Source organism: Pezoporus occidentalis, unplaced genomic scaffold (genome assembly GCF_034315485.1).
Source record: "Pezoporus occidentalis ecotype Australia unplaced genomic scaffold, CSIRO_AGI_Poc_V1 ctg1, whole genome shotgun sequence".
NCBI lineage: Eukaryota > Metazoa > Chordata > Aves > Psittaciformes > Psittacidae > Pezoporus > Pezoporus occidentalis.
This window is the reverse complement of record NW_026912778.1, coordinates 16710358-16724501: the sequence shown is the minus strand read 5'-3', so window position 1 is coordinate 16724501 and position 14144 is coordinate 16710358. Positions and strand designations below refer to the sequence as shown.

The following is a 14144-nucleotide window of genomic DNA, read 5'->3' as shown; positions in this document are numbered from 1 at the left end:
TTTGCTGAGTATTTAGATATTGTCATGACAGAGACCTTCCAAAATTGAGCACAAGCTGTTGTGTAAAGAGTAACCACATCTGCCTCCAGAGATGGTGTTGCTTCCTGTGGGGTTGTCTGTAACAGCAAAGTACATGATTACTGTAGTGGTTCTGGAATGATACAGTATGTATATTGTATGTGTAGAAACACACATTCAAGGTTAACTTCCCTGGAGGCATCCCTGTTTCAGAGTAAAAGCATTCACCAGAGAAGCTACCCTAGAGTAAGAACAGTATTATCACTTTATTACAGATTAACTTTCTCATGCACTTGAACCATCTTTCTGGGGTAATTTCTGCCCTTTTTTCCTGCCCTTTTTTTCTGGGTACCAAATGGAAACTATGGGAGCTCTCAGTGACAATTTTAAGTGCCAGTTTCCCAATCCCATTGCACTCTAATTCCAGGCTCTGCATCCCAAGATTCTTTCTTCAACACTAGGTAGTGGCCATGTATAATCAAGGTATCAGTAAAATTACAGCTTCATTCTAAGTCTACAAAGGTAGTTGCATGTTCCTTTAGCCCACAAAGAAGCAGGCATAACAAAGCACAGATACTCATGCCAATAGATATCAGTAACACAGGGAAGTGAATAATGAGATCCTTTTGCTACCAGGGGAAAAGAAGATATTTATTTTCATTCATTTGATAATTTGTTTTCTGTTAGTTAACATGTTAGAAGTATCATTTTAACACTGTTGTCCTAATAAAATTTAGGGGTAAAAAAAGGCTCTTCCAGTTTAGTAGGCAGACTTTTTGGCAGCACCCTTTATAAAACCACCTAAACCCATAAAACACAATTCATCTCGTCAGCTGTGTTCAGGATCACTGAAGAGGTGATACTGTACCATAGGTCAAGCTCTGGAGCTCTGTGAGAGTGACAGCCTGCTCCTCAACATGCCAAATCTTGAAATCAAGGTACAGGTTGCTTTATTTCATGTGTAAATTAAAGTCCTCAGGGCTTACTATATTTTTGTTCAAATTCTCCCACGACACAGATTTAGCTCATTTGCGTGTTCTTTAAACTACCTTAGCACAAAAAGCAATAAGAATAAAAGCAATCCCATAGAGCCCTAACTGTAGGATTAGTACTTTTACTCCCTGTCGGATACCCCAGCATCCCTAGCAAAAAAAGGAGAGAAGGGAATGAAAATAAGACGTCCATCTACCTTCTAAAAGCACAAAAGATGTTTGGACTTCTAAAACAGCTTGGGCACTGTATCCAAGTGTTGCTAAAGATGCAGAATCATGGTTCATCTGAATCTCTGTGCTCAGCCCTAAGCCTGACAGGTCACCATCAGCTTGCAAGGGCAAGCAGCATTTCTCTTCAACGTGACTATTTCAGAAGACCTGGAAAAAAACACTCTTTATAAAGCAGCAGAAGGGAGGGGAGGATAAAGCAGCAACTGCTTCCCTGGCACAGGGGACCACAGGCAGAACAGATGTTCTTTTTGGAAATGTCAGAGAGGGAAAAAAAGCGTTGAGGGAGCTGTCATCGGTGGACGGCACAATAGGCAATTCCAGAAGAGTACTTCACACAGTCATAATCTTTTCTTGAAGGCATTGCTCAGGGAGCCCTGGTCTGACTAAGTTTGCACACAGAAACACTGCTTGAAAAACAGGCATGTAAATTATAAAATCATGTAGGATCCAGTTCCCCTGTTTCTCTCCGGTGAAGGAGAGCACAGATGTGTCTCAGCACAAACGATGCAGCAAAGAAAACAGACAACCCTATATTAGCCCCCTCCTGCCTGGAGAGCCACTTCCAGGCAATGCCAACAGGAGGATTTCAGGCCAGACCCATGGCTCCATCTCTCTTCCTTCATCTGACCCCTTTGTAAGCTGACTGCCACAGGCCAGGGTCATGCAGGACCAGTCATCCCATCAGCTCCCACAGAAAATAGCAAAACGCTGTTCCTAGGCTCTGCAGGAAGTCCTGCACCTTCAGAGGCGAACCAGGATCTCAAGGTTGTTTTGAAATTCTGCTGATGTACACCTATACAGCAAGCCACAGCAGCTTTCAGGTGGACATGTACTCCTTTCTGTCCTGCTTGCTGCCCAGGGCCTCCCTAGGTGAGGGAATGTGGGCAGAGAGAAGGAGGAGTGTCAAATAGTGCCAGACCTATCCACTTTTGAGAGCTGGTAGGACATGGGGAATAAAAAATGATGCAGAATCTTTCTGAATGAAGAAGACCCAACCAGTAAGTCCTGATTTTCCCGACAGTCAACAGAAAAAACCCAAACCTGAGCCCTCTGCTTCCTTGTACCTGGGACACTTAGGTGAAATGGAAACATCAAAATGATTCCTACTTCATCCCCATGACTGTGGCCAACCAGAGGTGTGATGAGAGGGGACTGGGATCCATCCCTAGCCTACAGGTATACCATTCAGCTTCCTCAGTAGCTTATGAGACAGGCAATGAGTTTGTTGACCCCTAAACCCCTTGAAGCCTTTTGTGGTGATGTGGATGACCCTTACAAGGACTGTCTTCGCCACTGGAGATGAACCTTTCTGCATCCTTGCCCTTTAACTGCAGATCTGACCATTCAGTGATGGGTCGCTGTTTTATCACCAACCCTGCTACTGTCCTGGAAACACCCTGCTCCGAAGGGACTTTCTGGTCAGCACTGAAGTCATGGAGCTTCTGTCCGCCAATGCAAGGAGATAAATTACAACAAAAAACCAGGAGAAAAGTCACAGTTTTGTAAGATCTGTTCTCATGCATTGTCAGAAGGGACAGGAAAATAGGAGCCTGAGGTTTTACAAAGCTCCCACACAGGGGTGTGTTTTTTGGAGGCTGTCACAGAGATTGCAGAAGCTGGAGTCCGTGACATTTTATTTGTATTGTTTCAACTCATTCACCCCCACGCCCTCAAGGGAAGTTCTGTTTCTGAAAATTGCTGTTTCTGCTAAAAACCGCATGGTGTGAATTAGTGCGGTCAGATGCTCCTTTCCCCCAAAACATTTTTTTTGGATCTCCACTATTCTCTCTGCTATAGGTGCAAAAAATAGAAGGTTGCCCATGTACGCAAAACATAATTTTCTTCCTAATTCATCCCAATAAAATTCAAGACAGTGATTTGTTGAAGTCAATGCAATAATACCTGCACAGAACCAATCTCACTGAGGAAATAATCAAGCACATTGACATTACCATTTTCATTAGTTTTTCCATCTTGCATAGATTCCTCTGAGTACCAGGATAGCAGATAGATTAACAACTAGAGGCAAGGCCATTGAACCAAACAAATCAACTAAGTAAGAGGAATTGAATGATTATGACCCCTATTTTCTTGGCTTATTCTATTTTCTCTGTTTGTAGTGTGCTTTGCAGGACAGTTTGCAACTCTTAAGGATTTCAGTCCAGCTGGTAATTTAACTAAGCAGAGAATCACTTGATAAAACTCTGATTAGACGTCAGTTCTGACATCTGAGCTGTTTCACGGCCTGGCTTAACCTGTGTTTAGTCTAACATAAATGTTTAGAGTTCACCAAGACCGCTGAAGTGAAGTTAATATAAAGAATGTCACACCAAACCTGGTCAATCCATAAAGCTTTCTTTGTTTTCAGCCTTCAACTCCACATGGTTTGCTGAAGTAAGCTCTGCAGCTTAAATTCACAGTTTACTCAATCCATAAGTTTAAAATATGAAGCATAACCAGCTCAGAGTTTTGCAGTGCTGCAATAGTGCAAGGCTATTGAAGACATATGGCTTGGCGTGCTCAGCACCATTGGACTTAACCGCAAGGGTGCTTGACAAACCAAGTCAACCCTCTTCTCCTTTCCTCCTAACTCCCCTTGAACAAGACAAGACACAAGACAAGCCCTTTCACAGACTATTTCACAGACCAGTCAGGTACTTCAGACAAGAGGAGGGAGCAGACAGGGTCTCACCACCACTACAAGGACAGGGCTTGTGCAGCCTTGGCAGAAATGTCTCTCCATGGACTGATTGAACTTAGCAGCTTATACATAGGCAATCTCCATTAACCTACCACAGTTAAATCCTGGACCTTTACCCTGCCCTTGTTTGATCTTGACTCTGTGCAAGCAACTTACAACCACTACAGTGGCTATAATGGAGTTTGTGTCAGAGAGCACCTTATATTTTTAAACCATCTCAATTCTCCTTCACCAGACAGAGCAAACATGTTGCCACCATGCTGTGCAGTGTTGAAGACCACGCTTCCCCAGCAACCCTGGTACTGCTGTCCTGAGTGGGGAAGAGGCAAGAACAAAGGTGTAAAGAAAACAGGAATTCAGAGGAAGTAAGGGAAAGACAAAGATTTAAGGTGGTCAGGATCAGCCATGCAGAAAATTGACTAAAGAAACCAAAACACACCCTGACACTGGTGATAACAGAGTTTGAATAAGCATTACAAGTCATGTCAAGGTAGCCAACAGAAAGATTTCTATTTAAAGAGTTTCAAACCCGCATCTTCTCTCAAAACATCTATAGGGTGCAAGCAGCTGATTTGCACTTTGCAGGTAGCATCAAGAGAGTTTCTGTAGCACTGCAAAAAGATAAGCACCTATTTAAGAGCAAATTGTTATTTTTATCCAATGCGCAATCAAATCAAGCTCTCTCATGACAGACAAAAAAACTTCCTGCTGTCAGCTGGGAGTTCTTTTGGTGTTGTAAATCACCACAGGGCACAAAACCACTATGGATTTTTTTTGTGTTGGTTGTCAACCTCTATTTGCTGGGGATTTGAAAAACAGAGGAGACAAGAAGCACAGGAAGAGATGAACAACAATTAGCAGATCTTAACAAAAAGCAAGGAGACCACCACAAATCTGTGAAATGCATTTTCCCTCTAGGAGATCGTTAACCCTCTGCAATACTGACTTAGTAGAAATATGAGGGAGGTAACTAATATCTGCTGAAGAAGAAGGGGAAGGAGAAAGGGAAGACATATTGTGTTGTGAGGTAGGTAGAACAGGAGCATATGCGTTTTGGAAATATCTGGTATGTATTACGGTCCATCAGCTTTAGAAGAGAGTTGCTTGGTCCAGGCCTCCCTTTAGAAATTTGTTTTGTTGACTTGGGTCATGTTACTGTTATTCAAGAAAAAAACAAGGCAGATCTGCAGGACTCGGCATTTATTTGCTTTGTCAGCCCAACATATTAAGTGCAAGTTTATACATACACAGTATATCTTATTAAATGATGTGTCCTGGTTTGGTCTGTTCTCTTCTGATTTATTCTGAACTCAAAGACCGTAACTGTAAGACCCTTGAAACCTACAGATGCTTAGACCACAGGAGAAAGAGCAGAAAACAAGTGAAATGCAGCAACCATTACTGTCCAACTTCATTACACTCATGCTTTGGACGTATAAAACAAGAATGCACTGGAATTTAATCTCCTCTGAGGGAAGAAACTGGAAGCAGCACATTTGCTAGAAATGGCATACACTCAGTCCACTGAAAATGATCAACACATACAAAATTTAAATGTAGTTTAAAAATGGGCACTGGGAAAATTTACAGACATAATGCCAAGGAAACCTCACTTGGAGTATTGTGTGCAGTTCTGGTGTCCTCAACATAAAAAGGACATGGAACTGTTGGAACAAGTCCAGAGAAGGGCCACGAGGATGATCAGGGGACTGGAGCACCTCCTGTATGAAGACAGGCTTAGAAAAATTGGGCCTGTTCAGCCTAGAGAAGAGAAGGCTGCTTGGAGACCTCATAGCAGCCTTCCAACATCTGAAGGGGACCTAAAAGGATGCTAGGGAGGGACTATTCATTAAGGACTGTAGTGACAGAACAAGGGGCAATGGGTTCAAACTTAAACAGGGGATGTTCATGTTAGATATAAGGAAGAAGTTCTTTACTTGTGAGGGTGGTGAGGCACTGGAATGGGTTGCCCAAGGAAGCTGTGAATGCTCCATCCCTGGTGGTGTTCAAGGCCAGGTTGGACAGAGCCTTGAGTGACGTGGTCTAGTGTGAGGTGTCCCTGCCCATGGCAGGGGGCTTGGAACTAGATGATCTTAAGGTCCTTTCCAACCCTAACTATTCTATGATTCTATAAAGTACATCTGTGTGACAATACCTTTCACCCATGACCCCACAGTGAGAAGCAGGCATGGAGAACACAGCACATCCCCAACACTGGAGGCTGTGTGGGTCATGCAGGATTCTGCCAGTCCTATGCCAGGGCCCAGGTTGCAGCAGACGAACATGAGGATGGCATCAGCGGCAGCAATCACCACTGGGTGCCTATGGCAGGATCTCCTCAGCATTTTTAGGCTGATCTACTAATATTACTATCATTGATATTTCCATTACAGTCTGGGTTGGGGCAAAGTAGCAGCAATTACACTTTCAATTATGCTCATTTCCACAAGAGATCCCAATGACAACTGTAAAAGCAGCAGCGCCGACAGCAAACAAGAAACACCAGCATATACATACTGTGTTTGGGAAAGAATTGTATCCACCCTTTCTGCAGCAGTGACACCTTCCTGCTGTAATTACAAACCAGGTAGTAAAGCTCAAAAGGGGTATGTGCCAAATGTTTAAACCAGAACCAGTGGTGAGGTTCCTGTGGGAGCTGACAAGGGCAAGTCACAACTACCTCCCAAGATTCCCTCTCCCACTGCAAAACCTGCTTGGCAAGAGCTGTGTTGCAACATGTGCTCCTCGTATAGAGTGCTTATTTCTGACTGTAATATAGCCTTTTGGCAGAAGATGCTCATACACGTCAAGTGAAACAGCCTTGCTCATCCATACCAACCTACACATCCTCCTATAGCAGCAGCAGCACAGCATAATCTCTGCTTCCAGTGGTCTCCTGTGGCTCAGAGGACAGATTTGGTTAATCATGCCTATCTCCTCTCCATAAAAGCCTGCTTCACAAGGGATGTTTTCTGGCCTCTCATACTGTTAAGCTATAAAATCCACAAGCAAAGGAGCCTCTGCTTGACGCTCTCCTATGAAACGATTCCACTACTCATTTTACATGGGAAGGAAGGTTAAAAACAGTGGGACATCACCAGTGTTAACAGAATGTTAAAAATAACATTAACAGTAATGCTTATCACATATGGGAGAAGAGAAGGAAATACCTGAATTATGCTTTCAAAAACAGTACTGCCTGTTCTTAATAAAACACAAACCATAGAGGCCATTGGTCTACTGATCTTATTAGTTCACTAAGTTTTACAGAGGAGAGAGGAAAATACAGCCCTTAGAGCATGTCAGATTCCTCTCATCCTCTATTTAAGAGGTTACTAAATTACTGAAATTCAACATGAAGAATATATTACACACTGTCTAGTGAACGATGGGATGGCAGTGTACCACATAGAGAAAAGTGTAAGCTCACATGAAATGACTTGCTGACCTAAACCACTTGCTCCCTGCCAATGTGATTTCACGAGAGTTGAGAAGGGAAAATAAATTCCCAAGTAATACACTAATGAATTCATTTTGGAGCTGAAATGTATACCATTAAAGACATTTTAGTAGCTTATTTTGCATTATTTATGTATAATATTATTAATTTAAACATATTTATTAATAATTTTATAATATTTATTAAATAATATTTATTATTTAGGTAATAATACTAAGCATTATTATTAGGCAATATTTTTATGCAGTGAAATAGTAGAAGAGCAAATAAAAAATAAGCATGGCTCCAGCAACTGCAAGTATCTTGTCTTAACCTAACTTCATGCCATGTGTGACAACAGCATCACACAGAGAGACAACTCTGCAAGGGCAGAGTCATCAGACATGATTATTTCCTCTTTGCACAGGTATCCATTGTACTCAGGTCAGTGTCTTGATAAAAAGAAGAGAGAATGAACACCAGAGCAGATACAGCTAGATATGTGTGATTGTTACAAACCTGATTGTCTGCCTGCACTGCTGAGAAGAGCAAGACTTTGTCAATAAAGTCTGATGCTGATGCCAGCAGCAATTCAATAGAAAGGAGACAGAAACTTCCTAGAAACATGGCTTGATTTGCCTACTTTTACAGTCATCCTCTTTTCCATCATACCGAGAGGACATATTGTACAATATGCGGAAGTTACGGTTGCTTCACAGTTCATTTTTTTTGTGTGAAAGTTGTACAGCACATGTTGCAGTCTCCAACCGTTTCACTGGGTTGCTGCTGAACTTGCCTCAATCTATATTCAGAATCTGTTGTCAGTTAATAAATTATACGGATGGCCAAAACATGTTTTAGAGAGAACCCAAGGGTTCACTGACTAAATTCAGTTTTGACCAGCTGCAACTTTACTGAGGCTTAGGGTGAATTCAAGTTTTTAAGATGTTTAAAAAAGCAAAAAGTTCATGTTTTTAATCCCAATATAAATTTCAGCTCCAAGGCAGGAACCCTTCAGTGACAGTGGGGTTTTAGTCATGACATATGACATGGCATTGACTAACAAACAGATGCCTCCGCTGCAGTAGCAGTTTAATATAGAGGGACCAGCCTGGACTCTCCTTTTGAAACAGGAAGTCCTAAGCAGTCATATCTATACTGTCACACAGGCTATGCTACTATCCCAACATTGCCAGTAACGTTACTATAAATCCTCTGGTTTTGTGTTGTGTGCTGTTTCACTGTCATCACTACATGGTCAAGGGTGGGCAGTCTGGGCACCCATTCACATGCCAAAATGCAGAAAATTAGTTCTAGCTCCCAAATGACAGCACTGCTCATGAGGAAGGTCATGAAACACAGCCAGCTAGCTACTCTATAGACCAGGACCTTGAAGGCAGATTCCCCTAAAAGGTCAAGAATGTTAAAAAAACCCAAGACAGCCCTCAGACCTACTAGTCTGCTTCCCTACAGCAAAACGAGCTGTACTGCAGCTGGTCTCAGAACCAGTATTTAGCACAGGATTTAAGCTATGACAGCCATAAGAGCTCTGCAAGAGCAGTGTTTATCCTCACGTTGCAGGACAGCCCAGTTCTGCCAGATTTGTCAGAGAAATAGCTCAAGGAAAAATATCCTTGTCATGCTGCCAGTGCCAGTGCTAAACTAGGTTAATTGTCAGAGAGATACAGAGGTCAGCCAAACTTGCAGCATACGGCCTGCGTGGCTTAATGTTTGATGAGAAATGAGAGTCTGTTGCTTGTGAGTAACCACCGACCTCCTGCAGCTCCCCATCACCTCACTCCTTTCCCTTACCCCACCAGCCCCCTGCTGCTTTGCCCTCTCTGGTCCTCATACCAAAGTGGATCGCCCATTGTGAAGCAGCCTCTGAGTAGGATAAGGTTTGCCCCCTCTGTGTTCCTCTTAAGCGGTAACTCGGCACACTACTTTTGAGCAGCCTACACAAAAATCAGACAGAATGGAAATATAACTCATTCATGAAAAGAAACACTTCTGCCAACCATAACTGTTGTAATGCCTTTCCAGCTTGGCAGGGTTTCACTTTTTTTGTCTGGCTTGGGTTTTGCTTTTGGCAAAAAAATGTATTTGTTGGTATTGACACTGGCCAATGTCAGCCTTATCCAAAGGTGTGAGAAAGCTCCAGCCATAAGAAAACATTCCAGCAGAGTGAAAGGTCTAATTCAGATCTCAAGTATGTGGTAGGTAGGTGTGAATGGAGTAAAGGTGACTTCAATGCATGCACAGGAGGAAGGAAGCAGGATCTGCATATGTGGCAGAACGCAATTAGTCCTTGGTCAAAGAGTGACCGGATCCAGAACAGTCATGGTCAATAGAAATAACTACTTTATGCTACACCTCCTGTGCTAGCAGAATAATCTGTATCAGACTCCACAATACAATACCTAATGTATTTAGAAAAATCAATTTGGGCACCTCAACAGCATAAGCTTACAACCCTCCTGTATTTTTAAATGCAAATACAATATATTTACAGTTTACCTACATGGGCTTCTGCCTGGGGGCTTTCAGACCATACTCATACTAAAATATTAAGCTTTACTCTGCAATTCAAAAGGCTGGAAATATAGAAGAAGAATGACAGAGGCAGGGTCAAACATGAGAGATAAGGGGAATAAACTAAATTAAGGACCAGAAAAGGTACGAATCAGAGGACAGGAGTGAAAGAGCAAGCAAGAGGGCTGGTGGAGTGGGGTCTGGCCCAAGGCAGTGAGGGCGCAGGCTGGGGAAGCGACAGCAGTAGTTGCTGGAGATTTTCTCTGAAGTCTGAAGGAAAACTAGCTCCTTGGAGGACCTGCTCCCTTGCAGAGAGCTTGGGGAGGAACAAAGAGAGGACCTGAAAGTGCCCAGTGCCTACTGCTCCCCTGCAGCACAGTACCTGTTCAGACTCAATATGGGATAATATCCGGATCAGAAGCTTTCCCAAAGAGGATACTGGAGACAAGAAAAGTCAGGAACCAAGAAGTCTGTATTTCTTGCTTCCGTTCAAGATGTCAGAGTTTGCCATGCTCCCATCCTGGCCCCTTTGTGAAGCTGTAGCATGGGGGTGAAGCTAATAGGCAGCCCTTAATGCATCTTTGCCTTTCTGCTTTAATTAACCTCAGTTCTGTTTTCCCTCAGAGACTTTCTAGTACACTGAAAAAGACCGTTCACATTTTATCTGAGCGCACTTTGTCCTGGCTATTTAATGCAGGTACTCAAAATATTTCATTTATATTTAATATTTTCATTCAGGAATCTTTCAATTTAAACCTTACTTTTCAACACTTTCAGCTTTAATTAACCTCACAGCTTAACTCCAACACAGCTTTCCATACACCCAGCTTTGCACAGAGTAAGAAGGCCAACACATGGCTTTTGCAGTAGACTAATACACGAGGCCAAAAGGCTCTCCAGGCTTGTCAATTTTGTCCCAAATAATGCATGCCCTGCAGTCCCCAGCCTCCGCGCAGTAAGGACAGACTTGAAGCCAGACATCAGGTTCCGCACTGAGTTGAGCAGAAATTGAAGAAGCTGGCCACACAGTTAAGCTCAGTGCTGGGAGGGGCCCAGGAGGGTGCACCTAATAGCTTGAATTAAATTGTTCTTATTGTGAAAGATGCCCAAGGACACTAGAAGACAGCTGGCACTTGTGTCTCTTCTTTTTAAATTGAATGAACAGAGAAACTAGATTTTACTGGCTATTCCAGCCCAAAGTGCTGTTATGAAATTTAAGAGAGTAGTTATCATAAAAGAGTTGCATGGGGAAACTTGATCCGGTTGGTTTAGTGAGATCCCTTTGACTGCTTCATGTAACTGAAGAAGGGTAAGAAAAAAGCAATTTTTGCATAAGGGAGTAGGTTGTGCATTTCACTCTAGCAAGCAATAGACATATATATATATATATATATATATATATATATATAAAAGGCTGAATTCAAATTAGTGGGGTGCATCTAGCAGGGGGATTACCAGCAGTGACTAGGGTCAGGAGCTGTTTAACCTTGGAGGGAAGTAGTGACAGCAAGCGAGGCTGCCATGGGCTCCACACTGCTCAACCTGTGCTGAGCACAAGTGATGCCCAGCACAGCCCTGGGCACTTGCTCAGTCAGCACAGCCATGTGCAGGAGGGGGATTAGGTTGGAAACCATCCCCCGTTTTCTATGTGACTGAGGGACAAGGTGAAGTTATTCACTGCTTAGTCTCAAAACCTTCTTCCCCTCATGATTACACTTCTAAGTGGCTCATTGAAATCAAAGTGCACAAAATGCTTTTATTGAGAAATACCCCACTGCACAGGTCCTGCTTTGAATGAAGAGGGATAGCAATGGAGACAGACATACCTTGGTGCAAACAGTGCCACCAGGTCCTCACCCCCAGGAAAGCCTCCTGCCGTGGCCACACCCTCCATCACCTTGTTTTTAACCAGAGGGGAATAACATACCTGAAGAATGCTTAGGCAAGTATTTCCTTTCTGAAGATATTTTAGACAAGAAAGAAGCACAGCAAATGCCTGTCAAAGCAGCTTTACAGGGATATAAAGGAGACGGCATGGACCCTGGACTTTGGTCTCCCCAAGGATCCATGTAAACCCCCTTGATGCTGAGAGCCATTGGCCTGGTGTGGTTATATCCCGCCTCCTCCACTGGTTCCTTGAGGGAGACCTCACAGATTTTTCTTGTCCTGCTGAGTGTTTCCATGGGCTTCCCCTCAGGAGGAAGCACCCACAGACTTACCACAGGCTGCTGTTCATGATTTGGCTGAGAACAAGAAGAGCATCTGTGCTGAGGTCTTTGCTGGGGACAAGGGAGGGACAATAGACAATGGCCAGGGAAGTAGTTTTAGTGCAGGTGATGGTGTCAGGAGATACATATTTGCTCGCTGAGTATATCTGTAATTATCAGACTGCTAATAGAAAACTAAAGCTAGCAGCACCCAACACCTGTCCCACCAAGTGACACTACAACATATCCACACACCTCTCTTTGCTACCCTCATGACATCCAGCTGAAGTGCAAAGTTCTGACACAGCCTTTCCCCAACTTCATTTCTTCTCTTTGACTCTCCTAAAATCTCCTCTTTATTTCTTGGATTCCACAGCCTGTATCTCCAGATGGGCTTTGGGCTATACAGCAATTCCTATTCCCCAAGCTCCCTGTTCCACACTCAAGAACAAAAAAAACCACCCTTGAACAAAAGCAAAACCCCCCTCAAAATGCAAGACAAATAGCTTAACCTTTGTTTGACTGGGGTAGAAGGGAAGAGGTGGGTTGCATGAGCAGGAGGGCAGTGCAAATCCCAGTGCCCTTTCTCCTCTGTGTCAGCAGCAGTAATGGTAACCACATCCTCCATGGCTCTCCAGCTCTTCCCTTGCTGCTTGCAGCCCCACTGGCCCCCTCCTGCCTGGCTGGTATCTCTGGTGGCTGCCAGCCAACAAAATAATGAGCCCTGACTGAGGCCAATATTTTTACTGGCCAGCTACCAAAGATAGTGTGATAATGAAAAAAATAAACATTTTCAGCTTACTACAGTCTAGTTGTGAGCTGTGGAGCAAGCCATAAGACACGCTACACATGGTGGTGGCTTTTCAGCTGCCTGTGGGGAAGGGCAGAATTTATGAAGCTGCCCCTTTGGGGCTTGGGGCATAAAAACTGTTCCCCCAGGTGCCGGGCTGTTCTGGACACTGGTGCCTATGCTGTCCCACTGAAAACTTTGCATTAAAAACATCCCGCATGCATGTGCTTGAGCAACCAAAGTAGCAACCTGTAGGTCATCACATCTGTATAAACTGATTAAACAGGACTGAAAACTGTATTTCTCTTTTCTTTCCAACTGCTGCTGTTAGAAAGGACCTTGAACACATCCCACAGATTAGTATGTCAGTGCCTTGAGAGGCAGCCAGCAGCAGCCAGCAGCACCAAATACACATAGAGAAGGAGGAGAAATTCCTGAAATGAACTCAAACTGCCCAATGCCCTTTTGAATTATGTCAGCCCCAGGAAATCCTGCTTCCTGCTGCCCTGGACAGAGATGGAGCAGTGCGGGGGGTGCTGAGCACCAGCTCCCCACGCCAGGTAACATCTGGGGCCGGGCCCGGGCACGGAATGGGCACCTCCCATTGCTGACAGCCGAAGATGCACGTTCAAGCCCCAGCCCACACCCACTCCATTAAGAACAACTGCCGACACCCAGCAAGACTAACATCTCTGTGGGTTAGAAGGCTAAATAAATAAGAGATGAACAGCTACCGTACATCGTAGCCCTTTACCCTGGGAGAATCAGCGAACCTGAATTCCCCAAGAAAAGCAAGTAGGCTGTGCCTGTGCTCTGATTAATCTCATCAGTTTGTTTTCCTGGAAAATAGATGTCCCAGATGCCATTGTTTCCATTATAAATGCTCATCTGCTCCGTTTTGAGCTTGATTGCTCCTGTAGCCTGCTTGGCTTAACAGTGTGTGGGGGTTTGTTTGGGTTTTTTTGGGGGTTTTAATTAATGTTCTTAAACAAAATGCCAGTAAATTAAAATGGGAGCATTGCTCCAACCCTCAACACCAGATTTGTTAAATGTTTAAAAACACCTACGGCATACAGAAATCCTGAGCTGTTTGTACACAGCGTGACCAAATTATTAATAGTTACCATACATATCACACAAGAATTTCAAAAGGGGACTTTTGCAAAGCACTGCTATTTTTGTCTGACAGTAGAGACAAAATCATTTGGAAATTAGTCTCATTGGTACTAATCAC

General features: G+C 43.6%; 1 protein-coding gene across 7 annotated transcripts in view; it reads right to left on the bottom strand.

The window, feature by feature from the left end:
* The window catches only part of LNX1 (ligand of numb-protein X 1), an 80950-nt gene that overhangs the window by 47232 nt on the left and 19574 nt on the right, over positions 1 to 14144 (bottom strand). The gene's annotated exons all lie outside the window — the stretch shown is intronic.